The sequence below is a fragment of the Bos javanicus genome, chromosome 15 (assembly GCF_032452875.1).
Source record: "Bos javanicus breed banteng chromosome 15, ARS-OSU_banteng_1.0, whole genome shotgun sequence".
Classification (NCBI taxonomy): Eukaryota; Metazoa; Chordata; class Mammalia; order Artiodactyla; family Bovidae; genus Bos; species Bos javanicus.
This window is the reverse complement of record NC_083882.1, coordinates 8,383,900-8,408,547: the sequence shown is the minus strand read 5'-3', so window position 1 is coordinate 8,408,547 and position 24,648 is coordinate 8,383,900.

The window sequence follows — 24,648 nt, the reverse complement described above, 5'->3', positions numbered from 1 at the left end:
AAGTTTTTTTTGAATGAATTATAAATCATTGCCTTCCTAATGAAATCACATTCTCTCATTAAATATTAATTGCATATTAAATCAATTGACTTTATAGCTACACAGTATGCACAGAGTCATTAAAAGGTAAGTCCAAACTATTCAGTTTTTTACATCCACTCTGTGTGTGTGTGTGTGTGTGTAGCTTTTTTAAATTCCTGAGTGCTTATACACTTTCAAGACTTGGTTTATAAGTATTATCTTTCCTATGGTGTCTTCCTTGATCCCTCCACACCTACTCTACAAGGTGAAGCTAATTTTACATTTCCATGTCTTCCCAAAGCATTTTGGACCTATCTATGATATAGCAGTTAATAGCCTCTGTTACAATATTTGTTGATGTATTGGTCTGCCCTCTTAATAGAGCTTCTTGAGGGCAGATATTCTAATTTACCCTTTAACACATATCCACAGGCATGAACTATGCCCTCACATAACTGTCACTGAATAAAACCAAGCAATGAAAATAGTATTTAATAAGTTGTGAAAAAGCATAAGCTCAACAAAGGTCCATCTAGTCAAGGCTATGGTTTTTCCAGTGGTCATGTATGGATGTGAGAGTTGGGCTGTGAAGAAAGCTGAGTGCCGAAGAATTGATGCTTTTTAACTGTGGTGTTGGAGAAGACTCTTGACAGTCCCTTGGACTACAAGGAGATCCAACCAGTCCATTCTGAAGGAGATCAGCCCTGGGTGTTCTTTGGAAGGAATGATGCTAAAGCTGAAACTCCAGTACTTTGGCCACCTCACGTGAAGAGTTGACTCATTGGAAAAGACTCTGATGGTGGGAGGGATTGGGGGCAGGAGGAGAAGGGGACGACAGAGGATGAGATGGCTGGATGGCATCACTGACTCAATGGACGTGAGTCTGAGTGAACTCCGGGAGTTGGTGATGGACAGGGAGGCCTGGTGTGCTGCAATTCATGGGGTCGCAAAGAGTCGGACACGACTGAGTGACTCAGCTAACTAACTAACTATGAAACTAATCTATACTCTTTAATTCTAAAAGTCCAGGCAAAGTCTTGAAGGAAAAAAAAAAAACTTGGTTTTGGATAATAATAAACAGTAACTATTGTCTGTTATTAAAATACATCTTACACTTTGATATCAAGGAAATTAAAATTTTACATAAACTTTATTTCTAAAAGAATATCCCTTAAAACTCCACTTCCAGGATAGCTAAATACACCTCTATTATACTGAATCTCCTGCAGATACCAACTATAAACTCTGTGCAAAAACAAAATAAAACAAATAAAGAGACAGAAAATAATGTACCTGAAGTTGCTGTAGAGCGGTCAAACAGAAGAAGGAAATCAGCGCTTGACAGAAGGAAGGGAGACTACTGTAGATAGTCTTTTCTATTCTTTTGACTTTTAACCCGAGGGTTAAGGCACTAAGTATCTAATGGATTTACTAAAACTATTTATTGAAAACCTATAGATAGTCCTTGTAGACTGAAGAAATATTAGAGAATTTAGGAAACTAAAGCAACTGGATAGTAAAGGGGGAATTTTGAAAAATAGAGATAAGATAGAGAGGACCCTCAGCTTCTCTCTATCTCTCTCTCTCTCTCTCTTTAGTTGCTCAGTTGTGTCTGATTCTTGTGACCCCATGGACTGTAGCCTACCAGGCTTCTCCATCCATGGGATTCTCCAGGCAAGAACACTGGAATGGGTTGCCATTTCCTTCTCCAGGGGATCTTCCTGACCCAGGAATCAAACCTGGGTCTCCTGCCTTGCAGGCAGATTCTTTACCAACTGAGCTACAACTTCTCTCTATAACTGTGCTCAAATCTCTGTAACCTCTGAACCATGCAACCAAAATTCACCCACCTAATAATAAGGGAATATGCTTGAAACTGGAGCTTCCACCCAAGAGAAAGAGTTTTCTATTTGAGTCCAAAAAAGTTAATTGTCTGCTTAAACAAACAAACATTGAAAAAAATAAACATCAAACAAGCAAAAATCAACATTTCTCATAAGCAAGTAACAGAATTTGGAGCCACCACACATAATATGCAAAATGTATAGAATATAATGCCAAATCACTTTACAAATGAAGAATCAAGAACATATCAACAATACTCAAGAGGAAAAAAAAAATCAACAGAAACTAATTCCAAGATAACCTATGTGTGAGAATTAGTAGACAGAGATTTTATGCCTGCTGTTACAACTCTGCTCGGTGATGTAAAGGAAAATATGCTTGTGATGAATAAGAAGATAGAAAATATGAGCAAAGGAATAGAAACTATAAAATTAAACCAAATGTAAATTCTAAAATGAAAAAACATGAAAACTGAAAAATATACTGGATAGGCTGAAAGCAGAAAGGATTCATAGTGGAAATGACCCAGCAAACTGAAAGACAGATCATTCAAATTATCCAATCTGAGTAACAGAAGAAAAGAATGAAACCAAATGATCGGGGTCTACAGAAAGAAAAAGTAGCTAACATGTATAATTGAAGTTCCAGAGGGAGAGGAGATGATACAATAGAAAAAAAGTTTGAAGAAATAATAAATTTAAAATTCTCAAGTTTTGTAAATATATATATGGATTCAAAAAACTCAGTACACTCCAAGTAGAGTAAGTGAAAAGAAAACCATATGTTTAGGGACATCACAGTCACACTGCTAAAAAACAATTTTTTTAATCAGAAAAAAAATGCAGTAAAAGCATCTGGAGAAAATATTATACATTATATATGCTGCTGCTGCTAAGTCGCTTCAGTCATGTCGGACTCTGTGCGACCCCATGGACTGTAGCCTACCAGGCTCCTCCAGCCATGGGATTTTCCAGGCAAGAGTACTGGAGTGGGTTGCCATTTCCTTCTCCAGAGTATCTCCCAAACCCAGGGATCAAACCCAGGTCACCCACATTGTAAACAAGATGCTTTACCATCTGAGCCACCAGGGAAGGGGACAATAATTTCTCATCAGAAATAACAGAGGAAAAATTGTTACCAAAAGGAATTTGTGGGTCTAGATGCTCACTGCCAATAAATAGGCCAAGTTAATGGAAAGGAAACTTTGCTTTATTTCAGATGCAAGCAATGGTCAGGGGAGGGGTGGGGGGGGGGGGGACAGACATCTATCCAAAGACCAATTCCCCTCCCCTGACAAGCCAGGGGTCAGAGCTTTTATAGACAGAGTGAGGGAAGGCTGTTCCATGTAGAAACAGCATAGTCATCTCTGACAGGCAACTGCAAATTGGTCATCAGTGGTCTGACCAGCATAATCTTGATTGGTTCAGATACAATTACTCTTCAGTTCAAGGGTCCATTTGTTCCCATTGCTTTGTGGTCAATTCTCAGAATTGTGGCAGCTCATGTCCTGGGTACAGTCTGGTCATCATGTAGTTAACTTCTCCAACTGGTGTTTTGGTATCTATAAGATAGCTCACAGGACATGACTCAGAATATTATCTTTAGCCATTGAGAAAGAGCTAAAGGTGCTTGACTATGCCTAATGACTGCATTATTATTATTTCATCTCCTTTGTCTGCTTTCCTTTGTTCCAGCATTTCACACTTCTTTGATTAAACTTATCCTTTGAGTAAAGTTTTCCACAGGTAAAAGGCAGACAGAGGACATGGTGTGTGGGGGGCGGGGGGGGGGGGCAGAAGGGGGGGAGTTGGTTGTGTGTGCAAGGACCATATGGTCCTGCTCTGTTTCAAGAAGACAGGAGAACAAAACTCATAGATAAAGAACCAAAATCACCAAAAACTAATCAAACTTATCACATAGACCACAGCCTTGCCTAACTTAATGAAACTATGAGCCATGCCATGTAAGACTGCCCAAGATGGACAGATCCCTGTGGACAGTTCTGCCAAAATGTGATCCACTGGAGAAGGGAATGGCAAACCAGTATTCTTGCCTTGAGAACCCCATGAACAGTATGAAAAGGCAAAAAGATAGGACACTGAAAGATGAACTCCCCAGGTCAGTAGGTGTCCAATATGCTACTGGAGATCAGTGGAGAAGTAAGTTCAGAAAGAATGAAGGGGTGGAGCCAAAGCCAAAACAACACCTGATTGTAGATGTGACTATTGATGGAAGTAAAGTCTGATACTGTAAAGAACAATACTGCATAAGAACCTGTAATGTTAGGTCCATGAATCAAGGTAAATTGGAAGTGGTCAAACAAGAGATAGCAAGGATGAACATTGACATTGTAGGAATCAGTGAACTAAAATGGACTGGAATGGGAGAATTTAATCCAGATGACTATTATATCTACTACTGCGGGCAGGAATCCCTCAGAAGAAAGGGAGTGGCCATCATGGTCAACAAAAGAGTCCAAAATGTAGTACTTGGATGCAGTCTCAAAAATGACAGAATGATCTCTGCTTGTTTCCAAGGCAAACCATTCAATATCACAGTAATTCAAGTCTATCCCCCAACCAGTAATGCTGAAAAAGCTGAAGCTGACTGGTTCTATGAAAACGTACAAGATCTTCTAGAACTAACACCAAAAATGATGTTCCTTTCATCATAGGGGACTGGAATGCAAAAGTAGAAAGTCAAGAGATACCTGGAGTAACAGGCAAATTTGGCCTTGGAGTACAAAATGAAGCAGGGCAAAGGCTAACAGAGTTTTGAAAAAAGAATGCACTTGTCATAGCAAACACCCTCTTCCAACAACACAAGAGAAGACTCTACACATGGACATCACCAGATGGTCAATACCTAAATCAGATTGATTATATTCTTTGCAGCCAAAGATGGAAAAGCTCTATACAGTCAGCAAAAGCAAGACTGGGAGCTGACTGTGGATCAGATCATGAACTCCTTATTCCAAAAATCAGACTTAAATTGAAGAAAGTAGGGAAAACCACTAGATCATTCAGGTATAACCTAAATCAAATCCCTTACAATTATACAGTGAAAGTGACAAATAGTTTCAAGGAATTAGATCTGCTAGACAGAGTGCCTGAAGAACTATGGTTGGAAGTTCATGACATTATAGAGAAGACAGTGATCAAGACCATCCCCAAGGAAAAGAAATGCAAAAAGGCAAAATGGTTGTCTGAGGAGACCTTACAAATAGCTGAGAAAAGAAGAGAAGCTAAAGGCAAAGGAGAAAAGGAAAGATATACCCATCTGAATGCAGAGTTCCAGAGAATAGCAACAGAGAGATAAAGTCTTCCTCGGTGAACAATGCAAAGAAATAGAGAAAAACAATAGAATGGGAAGCATTAGAGATCTCTTCAAGAAAGTTAGAGATACCAAGGGAACATTTCATGCAAAGATGGGCACGATAAAGGACAGAAATGGAAGGGAACTAACAGAAGCAGAAGATATTAAGAAGAGGTGACAAGAATACACAGAAGACCTGTAGAAAATAGATCTTCATGACCCAGATAATCATGATGGTGTGATCACTCACCTAGCCAGACATCCTGGAATGCAAAGTCAAGTGGGCGTTAGGAAGCATCACCACAAACAAAGCTAGTGGAGGTGATGGAATTCCAGTTGAGCTATTTCAAATCCTAAAAGATGATGCTGTGAACATGCTGCACTCAATATGCCAGCAAATTTGGAAAATGCAACAGTGACCACAAGACTTGAAAAGGTCAGTCTTCATTCCAATACCAAAGAAGGGCAATGCCAAAGAATTTTCAAACTATTGCACTCATATCACATGCTAGCAAAGTAATGCTCAAAATTCTCCAAGCCAGGCTTCAGCAGTATGTCAACTATGAAGTTCCAGATGTTCAAGGTGGATTTAGAAAAGGCAGAGGAACCAGAGATCAAATTGCCAACAACCACTGGATCATTGAAAAAACAAGAGAGTTCCAGAAAAACATATACTTCTGCTTTATTGACTATGCCAAAGCCTTTGACTGTGTGGATCACAACAAATTGTGGAAAAGTCTTCAAGAGATGTGTATACCAGACCACCTTACCTGCCTCCTGAGAAATATGTATGCAGTTCAAGAAGCAACAGTTAGAACTGGACATGGAACAAACAGACTGGATCAAAATTGGAAAAGGAGTATGTCAAGGCTGTATATAGCCACCCTGCTTATTTAACTTACATGCAGAGTACATCATGTGAAATGCTGGGCTAGATGAAGCACAAGCTGGTATCAAGATTGCTGGGAAAAATATCAATAAACTCAGATATGCAGATGACCCCACCCTTATGCCAGAAAGTGAAGAACTAAAGACCCTCTTGATGAAAGTGAAAGAGGAGAGTGAAAACGTTGGTTTAAAACTCAACATTCAAACAGTGAAGATCATGGCATCTGGTCCCATCACTTCATGGAAAATAGATGGGAAACAATGGAAACAGTGAGAGACTACTTTGCGGGGGTGGGCTCCAAAATAATTGCCAATGGTTACTGCAGCCATGAAATTAAAAGATCCTTGCTCCTTGGCAGAAAAGTTATGACCAACCTAGACAATATATTAAAAAGCAGAGATATTACTTTGCTGACAAAGGTCCATCTAATCAAAGCTATGGTTTTTCCAGTAGTCATGTATGGATGTGCGAGTCAGACTATAAAGAAAGCTGAGTGCCAAAGAATTTATGCTTTTGAACTGTGGTGCTGGAGAAGACTCTTGAGAGTCCTTTGAACTGCAAGGAGATCCAACCAGTCCATCCCAAAGGAGATCAGTCCTGGGTGTTTATTGGAAGGACTGATGTTGAAGCTGAAACTCCAATGCAAAGAACTGACTCAATGGACAGGATCCTAATGCTGGGAAAGACTGAAGGTGAGAGGAAAAGGGAACAACAGAGGATGAGATGGTTGGATGGCATCACCCACTCAATGGACATCAGTTTGAGCAAGTTCCGGGAGTTGATGATGGACAGAGAAGCTCGGCATTCTGTAGTCCATGAGGTCGCAAGGAGCTGGACATGACTGAGTGACTGAACTGTATTGAGAACAAAACTTTAAATGTTATAAAATTCCCTGAAAACATTATTTCTTATAGTTATCCAAGGAATACCAAATAATTGTTAATAATTATGTTAACATGCAATCACATATATATGAAAATAATATTTTTCATTTCTTTTCACAAATTTTCATGTCTCACGTCACAGAACTCTTAAGTGAATATTTAGCACACTGTTAGGAGCATAGACACGCAGTAGCATGTCTCCATATCAATTAAAACTGCCTAAGCTATAGATTCTAAATATCATGTGTCCTTGTTAGTGTCAACAATCTAAAGTTTAACATTCACATAAGACTCCAACAGTTTACTTTCTACATGTTTTTCACTGAATTTTCTAGTACTCAAACTACAATAGTTGTACTAAGCATTCCCTTTCTTCATGTTTTTTATCTTTCCTCTCCCTTTACTCCTGGTGCTTGATTTCATTCTGACATCAATACAGAGGAATTCTGAAGGAGTACAAACTTAAGGAAAGAAATATGAATTTATTCAGCTTTATCTGCTTGTTCATTCTATTATTTAATAAACATTTGCAATAAATTCCAAATGAAATTCCAAATGAATGAGGAAACTGCTAAGACAGCTATTTGAAATAAGAGGTATTGGGGGGAGTACCTTCCAAAGAGAGGCACTGGAGAAAGCAAAGACCCAACATGAAGAATGAGCCTGGTGTGTCTAAGGAGTGAGGGCCTGAATGCTGAGTCACTTCAGTCAAATCCAGCTCTTTGCGACCCTATGAACCGTAGCCCGCCAGGCTCCTCCATCCATGGGATTCTCCAGGCAAGGACTGGAGAATGGAATGGGTTGCCATTTCTACTCCAGGTGATTATCCTGACCCAGGGATCAAACCCATGTCTCCAGCGTTGGCAGGTGAGTTCTTTACCACTAGCGCCACCTGGGAAGGCCATGTGTCTGAGGAGACTCAGCCGTTTGGCTAGCAAAGTGTAAACAAGGGGAGACTGGAGCAGCTCAGGGCTGAGAAGTAAACAGAGGCCTGCAAGACCATGAGAAAGGGTTGGGTTTTATTCTAAACGAGATGACAAGCCTTGGGGTTTAGGCTGAAATCAGTGTTTAAGCATTTCTAAAAATTCTGCCAGTTGCTGTATGACAGCAGAGGGTCCAAGAGTCAAGGGGCCCAAGAGTCAAGGCAGTATGCCCACGAGGAGTCTTAAAGACCTCTGAGGTTAGGCTGTTGTAGACCTCCCTGGTAGTGGTTTATATTGACATGACTCAGCAAAGAGCTGCAAATTAGGGTTGAGAAAAAGAGGTGGACTCCACTAGGAATCCCAGATTTTTGGCTTAAATCTGCATGGATGGTGGTGGAACAGGGTTACAGAGATGCAGGGGATAGAGAGAGGTACAAGGTGTAAGGGAGGGAAAGTTTTAAAAAGAAAAAAGAATGAAAAAATGTGATGAAGAATAGAGAGTTTATAAAAGAGAACTTTGCTGGTAGCTTATGTTGAAATATATTGTCATATGGATGTAGTTTAGAGGAATGGATATGATTACCCAGTGAGTGTGTGTATATTGAGATTGTGTGGAAAATCAACATGTAAAAAGACTGAGAAGAATCATCCAGATGAGTTAAAGAAAAATCATGTGTTGGAAACAAAAGGAGGGTGCTTCAGAAAGAGAATAGAAAACTTCCTGTAATTCTGAACACCCTATAATTTCCAGCTTGTAACTTTTTAAACCTTGTAACCACCTTACCTGCTTCCTGAGAAACATGTATGCAGGTCAAAAAGCAACAGTTAGAACCAGACATGGAACAATGGACTGGTTCAAAATTGGGAAAGAAGTATGTCAGGGTATATATTGCCACCTTGCTTATTTAAATTATATGCAGAGGCCCTAATACCAGGCTGGGTGAATCACAAGCTGGAATTAAGATTTAAGGGAGAAATATCAATAACCTCAGATATGCTGATGACAGCACCCTAATAGCAAAAAGCGGAGAGGAACTAAAGAGCTCCTTGATGAAAGTGAAAGAGGAGAGAGAATAAATTGGCTTAAAACTCAACATTCAAAAAGCTAAGATCATGGCAACCAACCCATCACTTGATGGCAAATAGATGGGGAAACAATGGAAACAGTGACAGACTTTATTTTCTTGGGCTCCCAAATCACTGTGGATGGTGACTGCAGCCATGAAATTAAAAGATGCTTGTTCCTTGGAAGAAAAGCTATGACCAACCTAGACAGTGAATTAAAAGCAAGGACATCACTTTGCTGACAAAGGTCTGTATAGTCAAAACTATGACTACTGGGTAGTCATGTATGGATGTGAGAGTTGGACCATAAAGAATGTTGGCACCAAGAATTGATGCTTTGAACTGTGGTGCTGGAAAAGACTTTTGAGAGTCCCTTGGACTGCGAGATCAAGCCAGTCAATCCTAGAAGAGATCAACCCTGAATATTCATTGGAAGGCTGATGCTGAACGTGAAGCTCCAATACTTTGGCCACTTAATGCAAAGAACTGAATCACTGGTAAAGACCCTGTTGCTGGGAGAGATTGATGCAGAAGAAGAAGATGAAATCATTGGATAGCATCACCAATATACTCAATTAAGTCCACTAAGCATGACTCAATGAACATGAACATGGGCAAACTCTGAGAGATAGTGAGGGATAGGGAAGCGTGGTGTGCTGCAATCCATGGGATTGCAGAGTCAGACATGACTTGGCGACTGAACAACAACAACCAGCAGGACATGTCCAATTTGAAGTATTTCCTACTGGACAAAAATGTAATAATTTAAAGAATAGTATTGAAACATATACATTGCCACATGTAAAACAGAGAGCCAGTGGGAGTCTGATCTATGACACAGGGAACCCAAAGCCAAAGCTGGTGCTCTGTGACAACCTGGAGGAATGGGGTGGGGAGGATGGTGGGAAGGGGGTTCAGGAGGTAGGGGACACCTGTATGCTTATGGCCAACTCCTGTTGATGTAGAGCAAAAACCATCACAATATTGTAATTATCCTCCATTAAAATAAATAATTTGTTAAAAAAGAAAAAATGTGATAATTTGAATATCAAGAAAACAATACTTTAATTGATAAAAACATAATAAAATATTTTCAAATCCTTAAGTTCTTGATCATACTAAAAACAACCTCATTGCTCACTTTTGGAGGATGATAGAGAATCAGTTGTTCGATTCTGTACACTGGCAAATAAAAGTATCAATATTCAAGATATTGAAAGAGGCTGTCCAATTATCCACTGAGAGTCTTGGGGAGATATAATGGATATGCTAGGCAATTTCAAAGATGGATTGAGGAACATGAAAAATGCGAAAGAGAGCTTGGGTGAGAAAACATAGGATAACACATGGGGTTATGCTCATTTGCTCAGTCATGTCCAATTCTTTGCGACCCCATGGGCTGTAGCCCACCAGGCTTCTCTGTTCATGAGATTTTCCAGGCAAGAATACTGGAGTGGGATGCCATTCTCTTCTCCAGGGGATCTTTCTGACTCGGGATAAACCCTGGATATATGTCTCCTGCACTGGCAGGCAGATTCTTTACCAGTAGTACCACCTGGAAACCCCATATGGTGTTGATACTTTTATTCTGAGAAGGTTTTAGTTACTTGAGGTACTCATTAGCCATATTAGGAGCTGACCAAACATGCAATGGAAATTTTTACAACAAATGCTCCAGAGAAAAGAAAGAAAACAAGGATTTCTCAGTGGAACAAGCAGTTGAAGATTTCTCCCCTCTCTTTATTTAAAAAAAAAAAAAACTCTGATTTTGACATCTTTTCTTCTGACATCCAATTAGTTAACAATGGCCTCCATGTTTTTTTCCTTTCTGTATAGCCTGTATTCCATCTTTATTCTCTTCCTTGTTGAATTTCTGGTAATGTGCAGTAATGGTTGTTTATTTTTGTGATGTATACATCTGAAGGATCTACAGTTGTGTGGTGTCGTGCATTTACCACCATGGATCCATAGAAAAGAGTTCTGATCCCCAACCCACACCCAGCCCCACTGCCTCCAAATTCCCATGTGCTACACCGTTAAAGACAACTCTTCTGCCCACCCAATGGTTCCAGACATCATTTGTTTGGACTTGATTTCCTTCCTATAGTTTTTCCTTTTGCAGAATGTCATATAATTGTAATATACTGTGTAGCCATTCAGATCTGAGTTCTTTCACTTAGCAAAATGCATTTCAGATTCATCTATGTTTACATGTGAATTTATAGTTCATTTTTCTTATTGCTGTACAGTATTCCATTGTATGGAGGTACTTCAGTTTTACTTTTCTAGTCACCTGTTGAATGATACCTATTTGTTTCCACTTTTTACTATTACAAGCAAATCTGCTATAAATATTTATGTATAGGTTTTTGTTTGGGTCATATGGTAGGTACATGTTTAACTTTATAGAGATCTGCCATTCCACTTTCTAAAATGGTTGTACTGAACTGTGGTGTGGGAGAAGACTCTTGAGAGCCCCTTGGACTGCAAGGAGATCCAACCAGTCCTTTCTGAAGGAGATCAGCGTGGGTGTTCTTTGGAAGGAATGATGCTAAAGCTGAAACTCCTGTACTTTGGCCACCTCATGCGAAGAGTTGACTCATTGGAAAAGACCCTGATGCTGGAAGGGATTGGGGGCAGGAGGAGAAGGGGACAATGGAGGATGAGATGGCTGGATGGCATCACCGACTCGATGGATGTGAGTCTGGGTGAACTCCGGGAGTTGGTGATGGACAGGGAGACCTGGAGTGCTGCGATTCATGAGGTCACAAGGAGTCGGACACGACTGAGCGACTGAACTGAACTGAACTGATACTGTCTTACATTGTCACCAGCAGTATATGAGAGTTCCAAATGATCCACAACCATGTGAATACTAAAAAAAAATTTCAGTTTTTAAAATTTTAGATCTACTTTAGGTATGTTGCGGTTATCTTATTTTTGGTTTGATTAACATTTTCCTAATAATTACTGGTATTGAGCACCTTTTTTCAACTTTTTAAATTGTGAAGTACAGTTGATTTACAAGTTTATATTAATTTCAGGTATGTAACATGATTGTTGGAAATTTTTATAGGCTATACTTCATTTAAAGTTAATATAAATACAGGCTATATTCCCTGTGTTGTACATTACATCCTTGTATCTTACTTATTTTATATATATATATATATATATATATATATATATATATGTATATGTATATACAGTAGTTTGTATCTCTTAATTCCCTTCCCCTTCTTCTGTTTTACTATATTTTTTCATTTCAGTTATAAGGCTTCCCTGGTAACTCAGATAGTAAAGAATATGCCTGCAATGCAGGAGACCTGAATTCAATCTCTGGGTCAAGAAGATCCCCTGGAGAAGGGAATGGCTATCCTCTCCAGTATTCTTGCCTGGAGAATTCCATGGACAGAGGAGCATGGCAGACTACAGTCCATGGCGTCACAAAGAGTCAGACACGATTGAGCAACTAACACTTTCACTTTCACTGTATTCTTCAGTTCTCATTGGTTCTTTTTTATATTTTCTAGTTCTTTGTTGAAATTCTCACTTGCACATCTACCATTTTTCCAAGTCACTTAACATTCTTATTGCTATTTCTTTCAACTTTTTATCAAGTAAATTATTTATCTCTCTTTCATTAGGGTTTTTCAGGGTTTTTTTCTTGCTCTTTCATTTGAAACATATGCTTATCTCTTCTCATTTTGTTTACCTTTCTCTGTCTCTATGAAGTTAGGCAAAACAGTTATCTACCCCAGTCTCGAAGGCATATCCTTGTGTGGGAGCATCCCTTTGCAGCGTATGTATGCCCAGCAGCTTTGGCAGGAGAGCTGAATCTGAAATGATCTCAGACTGAATCTTCCCTCCTGGTGATCTGGCAACCATCTTGCTGGGAGGTTGGCCTGGATTCAGAAGGGCTAGAGTCAGAGCCAGGTATGAGCCAGGGCTAGAGGGCAAACACTGCCCTATCAGGGGTGGGGCCAGGGCCCAAGGAGCTGGAGCAGAAGCGTGGAGGGTGTTGATTTCCTCCCAGATGTGATAGCCATCTCCATGATGGTTGAGGCTACAGCTGGGGCCTGAGGTCCTGGGGCTGCACTTTTGCACTCATTTTACTGTTTCCCAGGTGCACCACCTTGATTAGAGACCAGCTCAGGACTGAAGGGGCTGGAGTCACACTACTGAGCTGTTTCCACATGTTCCCAGGTCTGCATGTGGATGCGCATACCTGCGGTGATGGCCTCCACCCCGGAGCTGGTTCCACTCCCTCCCAAGGCTACACAGACTCCTACTCTGGTCAGAGGCAGGGTCAGGGCCTAGGTCAATTCCATTCCTTTCAAATATGCACAGTCTTCCTGGCAATGGCTGCCTCCATCTTAGCAGGAAAGCAGGAGATATTGGAGCAGGAGCCCAATAGTGCTGGAGGTCATGTCCAGGTGGTCCTGCAAACTGGCCAGAACGGGAGGCAATTTTCAATATAGGCTCCAGTGTTTCCAGGAGGAAGCAAGACTATGCATGCTCTCTGAGAACAGATTCTGGGTTTCTTACAACCCTCTCGTAAATCTCTCTGGTTTTCAAACCAACTAAGGGGCTTGTCTTCCTGGTGTCAGATCCCTTGATTGCTGTGCCTAGTGTGTGCCTTGAACTCCTCAGTCCCCGGGGGGGACTCTCTGAGCCTATGATGCTCCCATTTTCTTTGGGTCACCCACCGGGAGTTCAGGTCCCAACTAGATCACTTCTCCCCTCCTATCAAGCCCAGCGTGGTTCTTTCTTTACAACCTCGGTTGTAAAGGAGCCAGTCTGCTTGTCTTCAGGTCCATTTCAGTGAGAGTTGCTCTATGTGTACTTGTAGATTTGATGCCGTCAAGTGATATGACCTTCATTTTAAAGACTCTTCCTATGACTTACCCGCATCCTTTCAGACTGTTCCAGACCACTGCTCCCTTTCCTAGTCCCTCACTCACTTGCATCTCCCAGCCTCCTTCATCCTGTGGTGCTTTCCTCTGGGCTTATAAGCATGCACTCCTTCTTTGTGCTGCCACTGAATGTAATTGCTTTCCAGAATTCTGCTCCTGAATCTCTTTTAAAGCCTGTGTCAGTGAAATCAATGCACCATAAGGCAGGCATTTTCAAAACATGCTCCCCTGACCAGCAGCATCAGGATTTGCCTTGTTAGAGTAGTAATTTGTCTGGCCCCATGGTCTGCTGCATCAGAATCCATAGAAGTGAGGCCCAGCAATCTGTAGTTTAACAAGCCCATCAGTTAATTCTGATGCATGTTAAAGCTTAAGAACCACTGCCCTAAAATGTAGCACACAGACTTTCTGCATAAAAATCCTAGGAGTGCTAGTAGAATATATGAATGTCTTTGTCCCATGTGGATTTCTAAATCTACTGAATTAGAACCTCTGAGGTCAGAACCACCAACTCCAAAATATTCTCATTCCCAGTAAAGTCTAAAAATCTGTGCCCTATGCTCTCTCAGAGATCTACTGAAAAGGCTTCTGCACAAATAGCACCTCAATATATACTGCCAGGCTTTGCATTCAATTTGTCAGACATGTCCACAAATAACTTTTCTACCACCTCAAAGTCATATATTCTAATACTATGCTCATTACTCCACTTCTCCCTTCCTCAAATGACTTCCGACTTTATTTCCGCCACAATCATTCTGGCCTGAATCTTATTAACCAGGAGTTGTATTAGTCAAATATAACTCCCTTGATCACAAATCCAATTGGTCCTATTGATTTCTGCTTAATAACTTTTCTAAAATGCCTTTTGCTTTTCATGAATACTGCTATTACTTTATTTCTGGCTAGAAATTATATCATGCTTTCTTTCAAGAATATTTTCCACAATGAGTAAATATAATGCTATGATTCTGAGTCAGTTGGACCCAACTGGATTTGGGTACAAACTAAGAATTGTTGGATCCAGAACTGAAACTCAGGTCTTGTCTTTTAAATCTCAATTTCTTTGTAGTAATCAATGTTCTGCAAAATGTTTAATTTCTGGATAACTGCTCTTCATTTATTATTTGATGGAGAACAGAGTCTGTTATATAGCCAATCAATTATCCATGGGATTTAATAACTGCAGTACCTACCAACTCTCTGAATATTCTTCCACAAGAAATGTTAGCATGTATTATTAGTGGCCAGAGTGACATTAAATTTTGAATACAGTAACATATGGTGATTAAAGGAAAAAATAGAGTACATTTCCCCATTGACAAATAGTTTGGGGGGTAGGGGGAGAAAAGACCTTCATAAAAACATAACAAAATTAATTCACATGGAGTGTTCTACAGCATTCATGATATCTCTGTAGTATTACCACAAAAGCACTTCGTATTTTTGAGCAGTTTTCCTTTAATTATACTTCTTACAACTGTTATAGTAATTACTTTTCAGGTTTGGTAGAGTCACAAATGTCAGAGTTGAAGGGTACCTTGGAGGTCACCTGTTTCATACTCCACTTTGTAATGATGAAAGAAATTTAGGGTAAGGAAGGTAATAGGGTTTGCCCAGTGTTAATGCAGTTAGTCAGTGACTGAGCTGAGATTATAAAAATCCAAGTTTCTTGATGGTCAGCTTTTGCTTCATTGATCTTCCTTTGTGAGCAGGCAGGAAATATGACAAGCAGAGAAGATAGAGAAGGGGTCAGGAGGAAAAGCTGTGAGGCAGAGCTAAGGGCTGGATAACCAGAGCAAAGAGAAAAGGAAATGTCACTGACGTCATCAGTAAGAATATAAATTGAGGGAGGGCAACACCAATATCTCCAACAGCTCTGCATTCAATTTCACTAAGTAAATAGATAAGACAACAAACCCAAACCACGTGCCTTTTTTTAAAATTGAGAAGCTTTATATGCAATATCTGGATTTCACCCTAAAAATATCCTGACATTTCCTCATGGCATGTGATTGTGCCTATTTGACAGGCAGTGAAGACTGCCACCAGCCCTCAGCTCTGTGTCGTGGTCAACAGACCAAAATTAGAACAATAATTTGACCTTTCACAGACAGCCTCAAAGGAGTTATTGCAGGTAGTCTAGGAAATAATGCATTTCATGGAATGAATATAATTATAGTGTTCCTTATAAATAATATGTGCCTTTTTAAAGTCCACAATTATGCCTAGAGTAACACAATATAATTGCTAGATATTTTACTTTCCCCGCGTGTACACAGATTTTGTTTTGCAATGTTCTCCAGGTTCCCAAATTAGATCCCCAAAGTAACTGTCTTTACCTCTCTCTCCCTCTTTCTGCTTTTTATCAGCTCCTTCAGGACAGAGTCATACTGAAAACTGTTGCTCTTTGCCCCTCACCAAACACTGTAGATAGTAAGCAGGGTTCAGATTTTCAACATCTGTGTATTCGATATCATACACACACCAAAAAACCTATTGCCAAAGCTCTGAAAACCAAAACATCTTTTATGACATCATATGGGTTCTGCATTAACAGGTCTGGACATCTTTCTGAAGACAAGTGTCTGCTGAGATAATGCTGCTATTCCTCTGCTATATATATTGTATAATGGTAGAACTAGGGGCCAACATTAAACTCACCATTTGTTTTTCTACACATGACAGTCTACTTTCCAACTAATAATTTTTATTCCACTACTGTGAAAGAATTGGGGCTTTCCAGGTGGTGCTAGAGGTAAAGAAGCTATCTGCCAATGCAGAAGACCTAAGGGATGCTGGTTTGATCCTTGGGTTGGGAAGATCCCCTGGAGGAGGAAACAGCAACCCGCTCCAGTGTTCTTGGGCTTCCCTGGTGGCCCAGAGGGTAAAGCGTCAGTCTGCAATGCAGGAGACCCAGGTTCGATTCCTGGATCGGGAAGATTCCCTGGAGAAGGAAATGGCAACCCATTCCAGTACCCTTGCCTGGAAAATCCCACGGACAGAGAAGCCTGGTAGGCTACAGTCCATGGGGTCGCAAAGAGTCGGACATGACTGAGCGACTTCACTTCCAGTGTTCTTGCCTGAAGAATCCCCATGGACAGAGGAGTCTGATGGGCTACGGTCCATAGGGTCAAACAGAGTCAAATATGACTGAAGTGACTTAGCATGCACATGAGGGAATTGTGAAGAGAAGTTTCAGAGGCAGGAAATTTGAAAGACTATTCAGCTTCTCTACTGGTCAATAACTAACTAAAATTCACCTTCGATTTTGCTACCGAAGTTGGTGACCTAAAATACAGATCTAATCAATTGTGTCATTTCCATGCTTACAAATTCAAAAACTTGCCACTACCTGCAGGATAAAGTTCTACCTCCTTACATCAATTTAGGTCCTCCTAATCAACCATAGGCCCCTGTCTCACAAAATCCCCACCAGCTTCCTCACCAGACCATTTTCTCACTCACACCAGCATTCAATCTCTCCTTCACTTCTGTCCACACCTCATACATACTTCCTCCCTTCTTTCCCATTCCACTGTTGGGAGTTCATATCTTAAATGCCTACTTGCATGAAAACATTCCACCAGTTGGAAATAATCTCATCCTTATGCATATTCACAAGCCTTTTCTAAGAGTTTCCTTTCTAATGTATGCATCAAAGCCTGGGGATGCCAAGGCAGAAATATGCAAACCTCAGACATGTGGGCAAGATGTCCACACACAGACAGGCCAGATACCTCATAGTATTGGATGGTGCCAATAGGAGGGGGAAAAAGCATACTTTTTTTTAGCCTGAAGGATTTATTTTAAATATTTAGGTACATAGTATGTGGGCTTCTTGCTCTGGGTCCCCAGAATCTTAAAGATGGGCATGAACTCAATTGGGATTTTGGAAAAATAACAAACTCCTTGCTTCTGCAATTATTCAAGCATAGATTAGGCAACCACTAGGCTAGGATTGTCTCCTTTCTTCTTCTTTCTTAAAACTTTAAAACTATAACACCATGGGGAGGTTTGAATTTATAAATAAATCAGGTTTGAATTTATAAATCTCTTGCTCCTCTGTGGTCTGTGAAAATATGACCTGGCCCTGGGCCCTGACAATGACGTCCCTTCATTCTCTTGCCCCCTTTGCTGCCAGTCCACAGTGTGAGTGTGTGTGTGTGTGTGTGTGCGTGTGTGTGTGTTGAATCCACAGACTATATGTGTGTGTTTTAAACATGGAGAATTTCACATAAGCATAAAAAAATACTTGCAATCCCTCCATCCATAAAGATAGATATACACAAATATTACTGAAATTTTTTTCTTACAGTGCAAAAATGAAAATAACAAAATACCTATCAATAGAGAGTTAGATAAAAGCAGCCATTCAATGGAATCTTATTAAAATTATAAATATATATTTGATACAAAAATATTGAAATTACATTTAAAAAATATTTATTTACTTGGCTGTGTCGTCTTAGTTGCAGCACGTAGAATCTTCTTTGTGGTGCATGGACTGTGGTGCAAGGGCTCCAGAGTGCACGAGCTTAATCGTCGGCTTGTGGGACCCTCACCAGGGATTGAACCCACATCCCCTTCACTGCAAGGTGGATTCTTAACCGTGGGTCCAGCAGGGAATTCCTAGTATTTTGTTAGATATAATATGCACACTATGAATCCATGCTTGTAAAATGAATATTTAATCTGTGCTTCCCCAGTGGCTCGGGGGTAAAAAGTCCACCTGCTAATGCAGGAGATGTGGCAGGAGCTACGGTTTCAATCCCTGGGTCAGGAAGATCCCCTGGAGAAGGAAATGCAATCTACTCCAGTGTTCTTGCCTGGAAAATCCCATAGACAGAGGAGCCTGGCCGGCTACAGTCCCTGGGGTCACAAAAGAGTTGGGCATGACTTAGTGACTTATCAGCAATAACAAGCATAAAGTAGTCACATTTATTGTGTGCACAATATGCTCCCATGGTTGCGTTATCATATGGTGATGAAGGCACAAACCTTGGGATTTATCAGACTTCTTCTGTTCCTCCATTTAACTAGCTACATAATGTTGTAGGACTCTCCGAGCCCCAATTTATTCATCTGTAAAATGAGAATAATCATATTTGCCTCATGGAAGTTTGTGAGTATCTGAGAAGATGATATATGTAAACTGCCTAGCACGGTGCCTCTCTCTCTCTCTCTCTCTCCTACACATGCACACATACACATATTCATAACTTGGAAAAAGACTGATCAAAAGGTCTAGAAAGTTGTGTTAGCTAAATGAGATTAAACAAATCCTATTTAACAAATAGAGCAGTGGAATTTAAGGGTTATTTTTAGCTTGTTTATTTATTTTTGTTTATACTTTCTAATTTTATGATAAACCATTTTAATTATGTACAAAAGATATGTGTTTGAAATAAAAGAAAAATCATTATACACAGTGACTATTCTGATTAATTAGATGGGGAATCATGAATGTTTGAACTCAGGCTGTGGCAAGGAGAGTGAAAAATAAAGTAAAAAGTAAAACAAACATTACTTACAAGTGAGTGTGAACAGAGGGAAGAAGAATGATTGATTCTAAGAATAGTGGGAGTAAAGAAAGTAGAGATTGACTTGAGAGTGGTGAAAACATTAGCTTTGGTTATGAATATATTGACTAGATAAGATGACAGAGAACCAAGAAGAAATGAATTTTATATTCCTGAGCTTTAGATGTGGTGTCACACTGGAGATAGAGACTCACAAATTTAAATATATAACATATGTATATATTTTTAAATATTTATATATTTTACTGCAGCCATGAAATTAAAAGATGCTCGCTCCTTGGAAGAAAAGCTATGCCAAATGTAGACAGCATATTAAAAAGCAGAGATATCTTTGCTGACAAAGTCTGTATAATCAAAGCTACATAGTAGTCAATTGTGTGTGAGCGAGTTGGACCATAAAGAAGGCTGAGCACTGAAGAATTGGTGCTTTTGCACTGTGTTTCTGGAGAAGACTCTTGCCAGTCCCTTGGATAGCAAGGAGATCAAACCAGTCAATCCTAAAGGAAATCAACGATGAATATTCACTGGAAGGACTGATGCTGGAGCTGAAGCGCCAATACTTTGGCCACCTGATGCTAAGAACTGATTCTTTGGAAACAGATTCTGATGCTGGGGAAGATTGAAGGTGGGAGGAGAAGGGGAAGACAGAGGATGAGGTGGTTGGATGGAATCACTGACTCAGTGGATGTGAGTTTGAGCAAACTCTGGGAGATGGTGAGGGACAGGGCAGCCTGGCCTGCTGCAGTCCATGGAGTCGCAAAGAGTCAAACACAACTGACCTAAGGAACAACAACAAATACATGTATGCACGCTCAGTCACTACAGTCGTGTCCAACTCTTGGCAACACTGTTGACTGTAGCTCTCCAGGCTCCTCTGTCCATGGGGATTCTTCAGGCAAGAATACTGGAGTGGGCTGCCATGCCCTCCTCTAGGGAATCTTCCCAATCCAGGGATTGAACCCATGTCTCTTAAGTCTCCTGCAATGGCAAGCAGGTTCTTTACCACTAATGCCACCTGGGAAGCCCATAAACATGTATATCTCTGCACTTATGTTATGTATATATAAACACCCTTATGGCAGAAAGCAAACTAAAGAGCCTCTTGATTAAAGTGAAAGAGAAGAGTGAAAAAAAACTGGTTTAAAACTCAACATTCAGAAAACTAAGATCATGGCATCCAGTCCCATCACTTCATGGCAAATAGATGGGAAACAATGGAAACAGTGAGAGACTTTTTTTGGCTCCAAAATCACTGCAGATGGTGACTTCAGCCATGAAATTAAGACGCTTGCTCCTTGGAAGAAAAGCTATGACCAACCTAGACAGCATATTAAAAAGCAGAGACATTTCTTTGTTGACAAAGGTCTGTCTGGTCAAAGCTATGGTTTTTCCAGTAGTCATGTAAGGATGTGAGAGTTAGACCATAAAGAAAGCTGAGCACCAAAGAATTGGTGATTTTGAACTGTGGTGTTGGAGAAGACTCTTGAGAGTCCCTTGGACTGAAAGGAGAACAAACCAGTCAATCCTAAAGGAAATTAGGCCTGAATATTCATCGGAAGGACTGATGCTGAAGGTGAAGCTCCAATACTTTGGCCACCTGATGCTAAGAACTGACTCATTGGAAAAGACGCTGATACTGGGAAAGATTGAAGGCAGGAGGAGAAGGGGATGACAGATGATGAGATGGTTGGATGGCATCACCGACTCAATGGACATAAAGTTTGAGTAAATTCTGGGAGTTGGTGATGGACAGGGAAGCCTAGCGTGCTGCAGTCCATGGGGTCACAGAGTTGGACACAACTGAGTGACTGACTGATAGTAGAGATCCAAGAAGAAAGAAAACCTAAGCCATGAAACCAACCTTTGGGCCTAAGCCAAATATATATATATATTTTATTTCTGCTGTGCAATATATCCTTGTACTTACTTATTTTATACACAGTAGTCTGTATCTCCTAATCCCCTACCTGATCTTCTCCCTCCCCTTCTCTCTCCCACTGGTAACCACTAGCTTTTCTTTATGTTATTTGAGTCTGTTTCAGTTTTATTATATTCATTCATTTGTCTTATTGTATAGAATCCACATGTAAGTGATAACATAGATTACTTGTCTTCCTCTGAGTCGTTCCCTAAGCATAATAACCTCTATACTTGTCCACATTGTTGCACATAGAATTTCATTTTTATGACTGAGTAATATTCCAGTGTGTGTGTGTGTATGTGTGTGTGTGTGTGTGTGTACACATATTTTTTTTAATTACTGTAATTTGCTATATGGACTTCCCAAGTGTCCCAGTGGAAAAGAATCCATCTGCAAAGCAGGCGACGTAAGTTTGATTCCTGGGTCAATGCCCTGGAGAAGGAAATGGCAGCTCACTCCAGTATTCATGCCTGGAAAATTCTGAGGACAGAGGAACCTGGTGGGTGACAGTCCATGGGGTTGAAAAAGTCAGACATGATTTAGTGACTAAATAGCAGCAGCAATTTGCTGTATAGTCTAAAAACAGGGAGTGGCATACATCCACCTTTGTTCCTTTTCTCAAGATTGCTTTAGCTATTTGAGTGTTTTGGGAGTCCATATACATTTTAGGTATATTTGTTCTAAGCCTCTGAAAAATGTCACTGGTACTTTGATAAGGATAGCACTAGATATGTAGATTGCTTTTATTTTTTTTTCCTTTTTTTCTCTTTTTTTTAAATTTTATTTTATTTTTAAACTTTACAATATTGTATTAGTTTTGCCAAATATCGAAATGAATCCACCACAGGTATACCTGTGTTCCCCATCCTGAACCCTCCTCCCTCTTCCCTCCCCATACCCTCCCTCTGGGTCGTCCCAGTGCACCAGCCCCAAGCATCAAGTATCGTGCATCGAACCTGGACTGGCGACTCGTTTCATACATGATATTATACATGTTTCAATGTCATTCTCCCAAATCTCCCCACCCTCTCCCTCTCCCACAGAGTCCATAAGACTGATCTATACATTAGTGTCTCTTTTTCTGTCTCATACACAGGATTATTGTTACCATCTTTCTAAATTCCATATATATGCATTAGTATACTGTATTGGTGTTTTTCTTTCTGGCTTACTTCACTCTGTATAATAGGTTCCAGTTTCATCCATCGCATTAGAACTGATTCAAATGTATTCTTTTTAATGGCTGAGTAATACTCCATTGTGTATATGTACCACAGCTTTTAGTAGGATACACATTTTAACAATGTTAATTCTTCTAATCCATGAACACAAATCTCTTTCCATTTATTTGTATCACCTTCAATTTCCTTCATCAATGTTTCATAGTTTTTAGAGTACAGGTCTTTGGTTAAGTTTATTCCTAGGTATTTAATTTATTTATTTATTTTGAGGACTTCCCTAGTGGCTCAGATGGTAAAGTGTCTGTCTACAATGCAGGAGACCTGGGTTCGATCCCTGGGTTGTGCAGATCTCCTGGAGAAAGAAATGGCAACCCACTCCAGTACCTTGCCTGGAAAATCCCATGGACAGAGGAGCCTGGTGGGCTACAGTCCATGGGGTCACAAAAGTCGGACACGGCTGAGTGACTTCTCTCACTCACTTTTTTATTTATTTTTATGTGATTTTAAGTGGGATTGTTTTCTTGCTTTCTCTTCCTGATAGTTCACTATTAGTACATAGAAATGCTATATCCTGAAATTTTACTGAATCCACTTATTAGTTTGAACAGTTTTTTGGTGGAGACTTTAGGGATTTCTATACATGGTGTCATGTCATCCAGAAATACTGGCAGTTTCACTTCTTCTGTTCCCATTTGGATGTTTTATATCTTTTTCTTATCTGGCTGTTGTGGCTAATACTTTCAATACTATGTTAGATAAAAGTGATGAGCGTGGACATGCTTGTTGTGTTCCTGATTTTAGAGGAAAGACTTTCAGCTTTGCACCATTGATTATGATGTTAGCTGTGAGTTTGTCATAAATTTCACTTCCTATATTGAAATATATCCCTCACACCAGCTTTGATGGGAGTTTTCACCAGGAATGGATGTTGAATTTTCTCAAATGAGATAATCATGTAATTTTATCCTTGCTTTTCTTAGTGTGATGTATTACATTGATTGATTTCTGACTGCTAAACCGTCCTTTACATTCCTGAAATAATTTCCACTTGATGGTGGTGTATGATTTTTTTCTATATCTTGTTGGATTCAGTTTACTAATACCTTGTTGAAAAATTTTGCTTTTATATTCATCAGAGATATTGGCCTGTAATTTTCTTTTTTCATAGTTCTTTACCTGGTTTTCATATCAAGGTAAGGGTGACCTCATAGAATGAATTTGGGAGTGTTCCTTCATCTCTAATTTCTTGGAATACTTTGAAAAGGATAGGTATTAACTTTCCTTAAATGTTTGGTAGAATTCCCTTATGAAGATGTCCACTCTTGGATTTTTATTTGCTGAGGGTTCTTTTATTTTCCAAGTTGTCTATTTCTTCCTGATTCGGTCTTGGAAGGTTGGATGCTCCTAGAAATTTGTCTATTCCTTCTACATTGTTAAATTTATTGGCATATAACTGTTCATTCCTTGCTTGTTTAGCTGCTCAGTCATATCCAACTCTTTGTAACTCCATGGACTGTAGCCCATTAGACTCCTCTGTTCATGAGATTCTCCAGGCCAGAATACTGGAGTGGGTAGCCATTCCCTTCTCCAGGGGATTTCCCAACCCAAAGATTTAACCCAAGTCTCCTGTATTGCAGGCAGATTCTTTACCATCCGAATCACATTCTATTATGGTATTTTTGTATCTCTGTGATATCTACTGTTAGTTCTGCTGTTTTATTTCTTACTTTGTTCTTTTGTGCTCTTTTTTCTTGATGACCCTGACTAAGGGTTATCAACTTTGTCTTCTCAAAAAAACCTGTTCTTGCTTTCACTGATCTCTTCTTCTCTTTTCTTTCTTTTCTTTTTGTCTCTACATATTTCCACTCTAGTATATCCTTCTTCACACTTCCCAGGTGGTGCTAGTGATAAAGAATCTGCCTGCCAATGCAGGAGACACAAGAGATGTGGATTTGATCCCTGGGTCAGGAGGATCCCCTGGAGTAGGAGTTGGCAACCCTCTGAAGTATCCTTGCCTGGAAAATTCCATGGACAGAGTAAGAGCTTAGAGGGCTATATTACATGGGGCCACAGAGAGTCAGACATGAATGAATGACCAAGCATGTATCCTTCTTTTGCTGACTTTGGACTTTCTTGTTCTTTTTC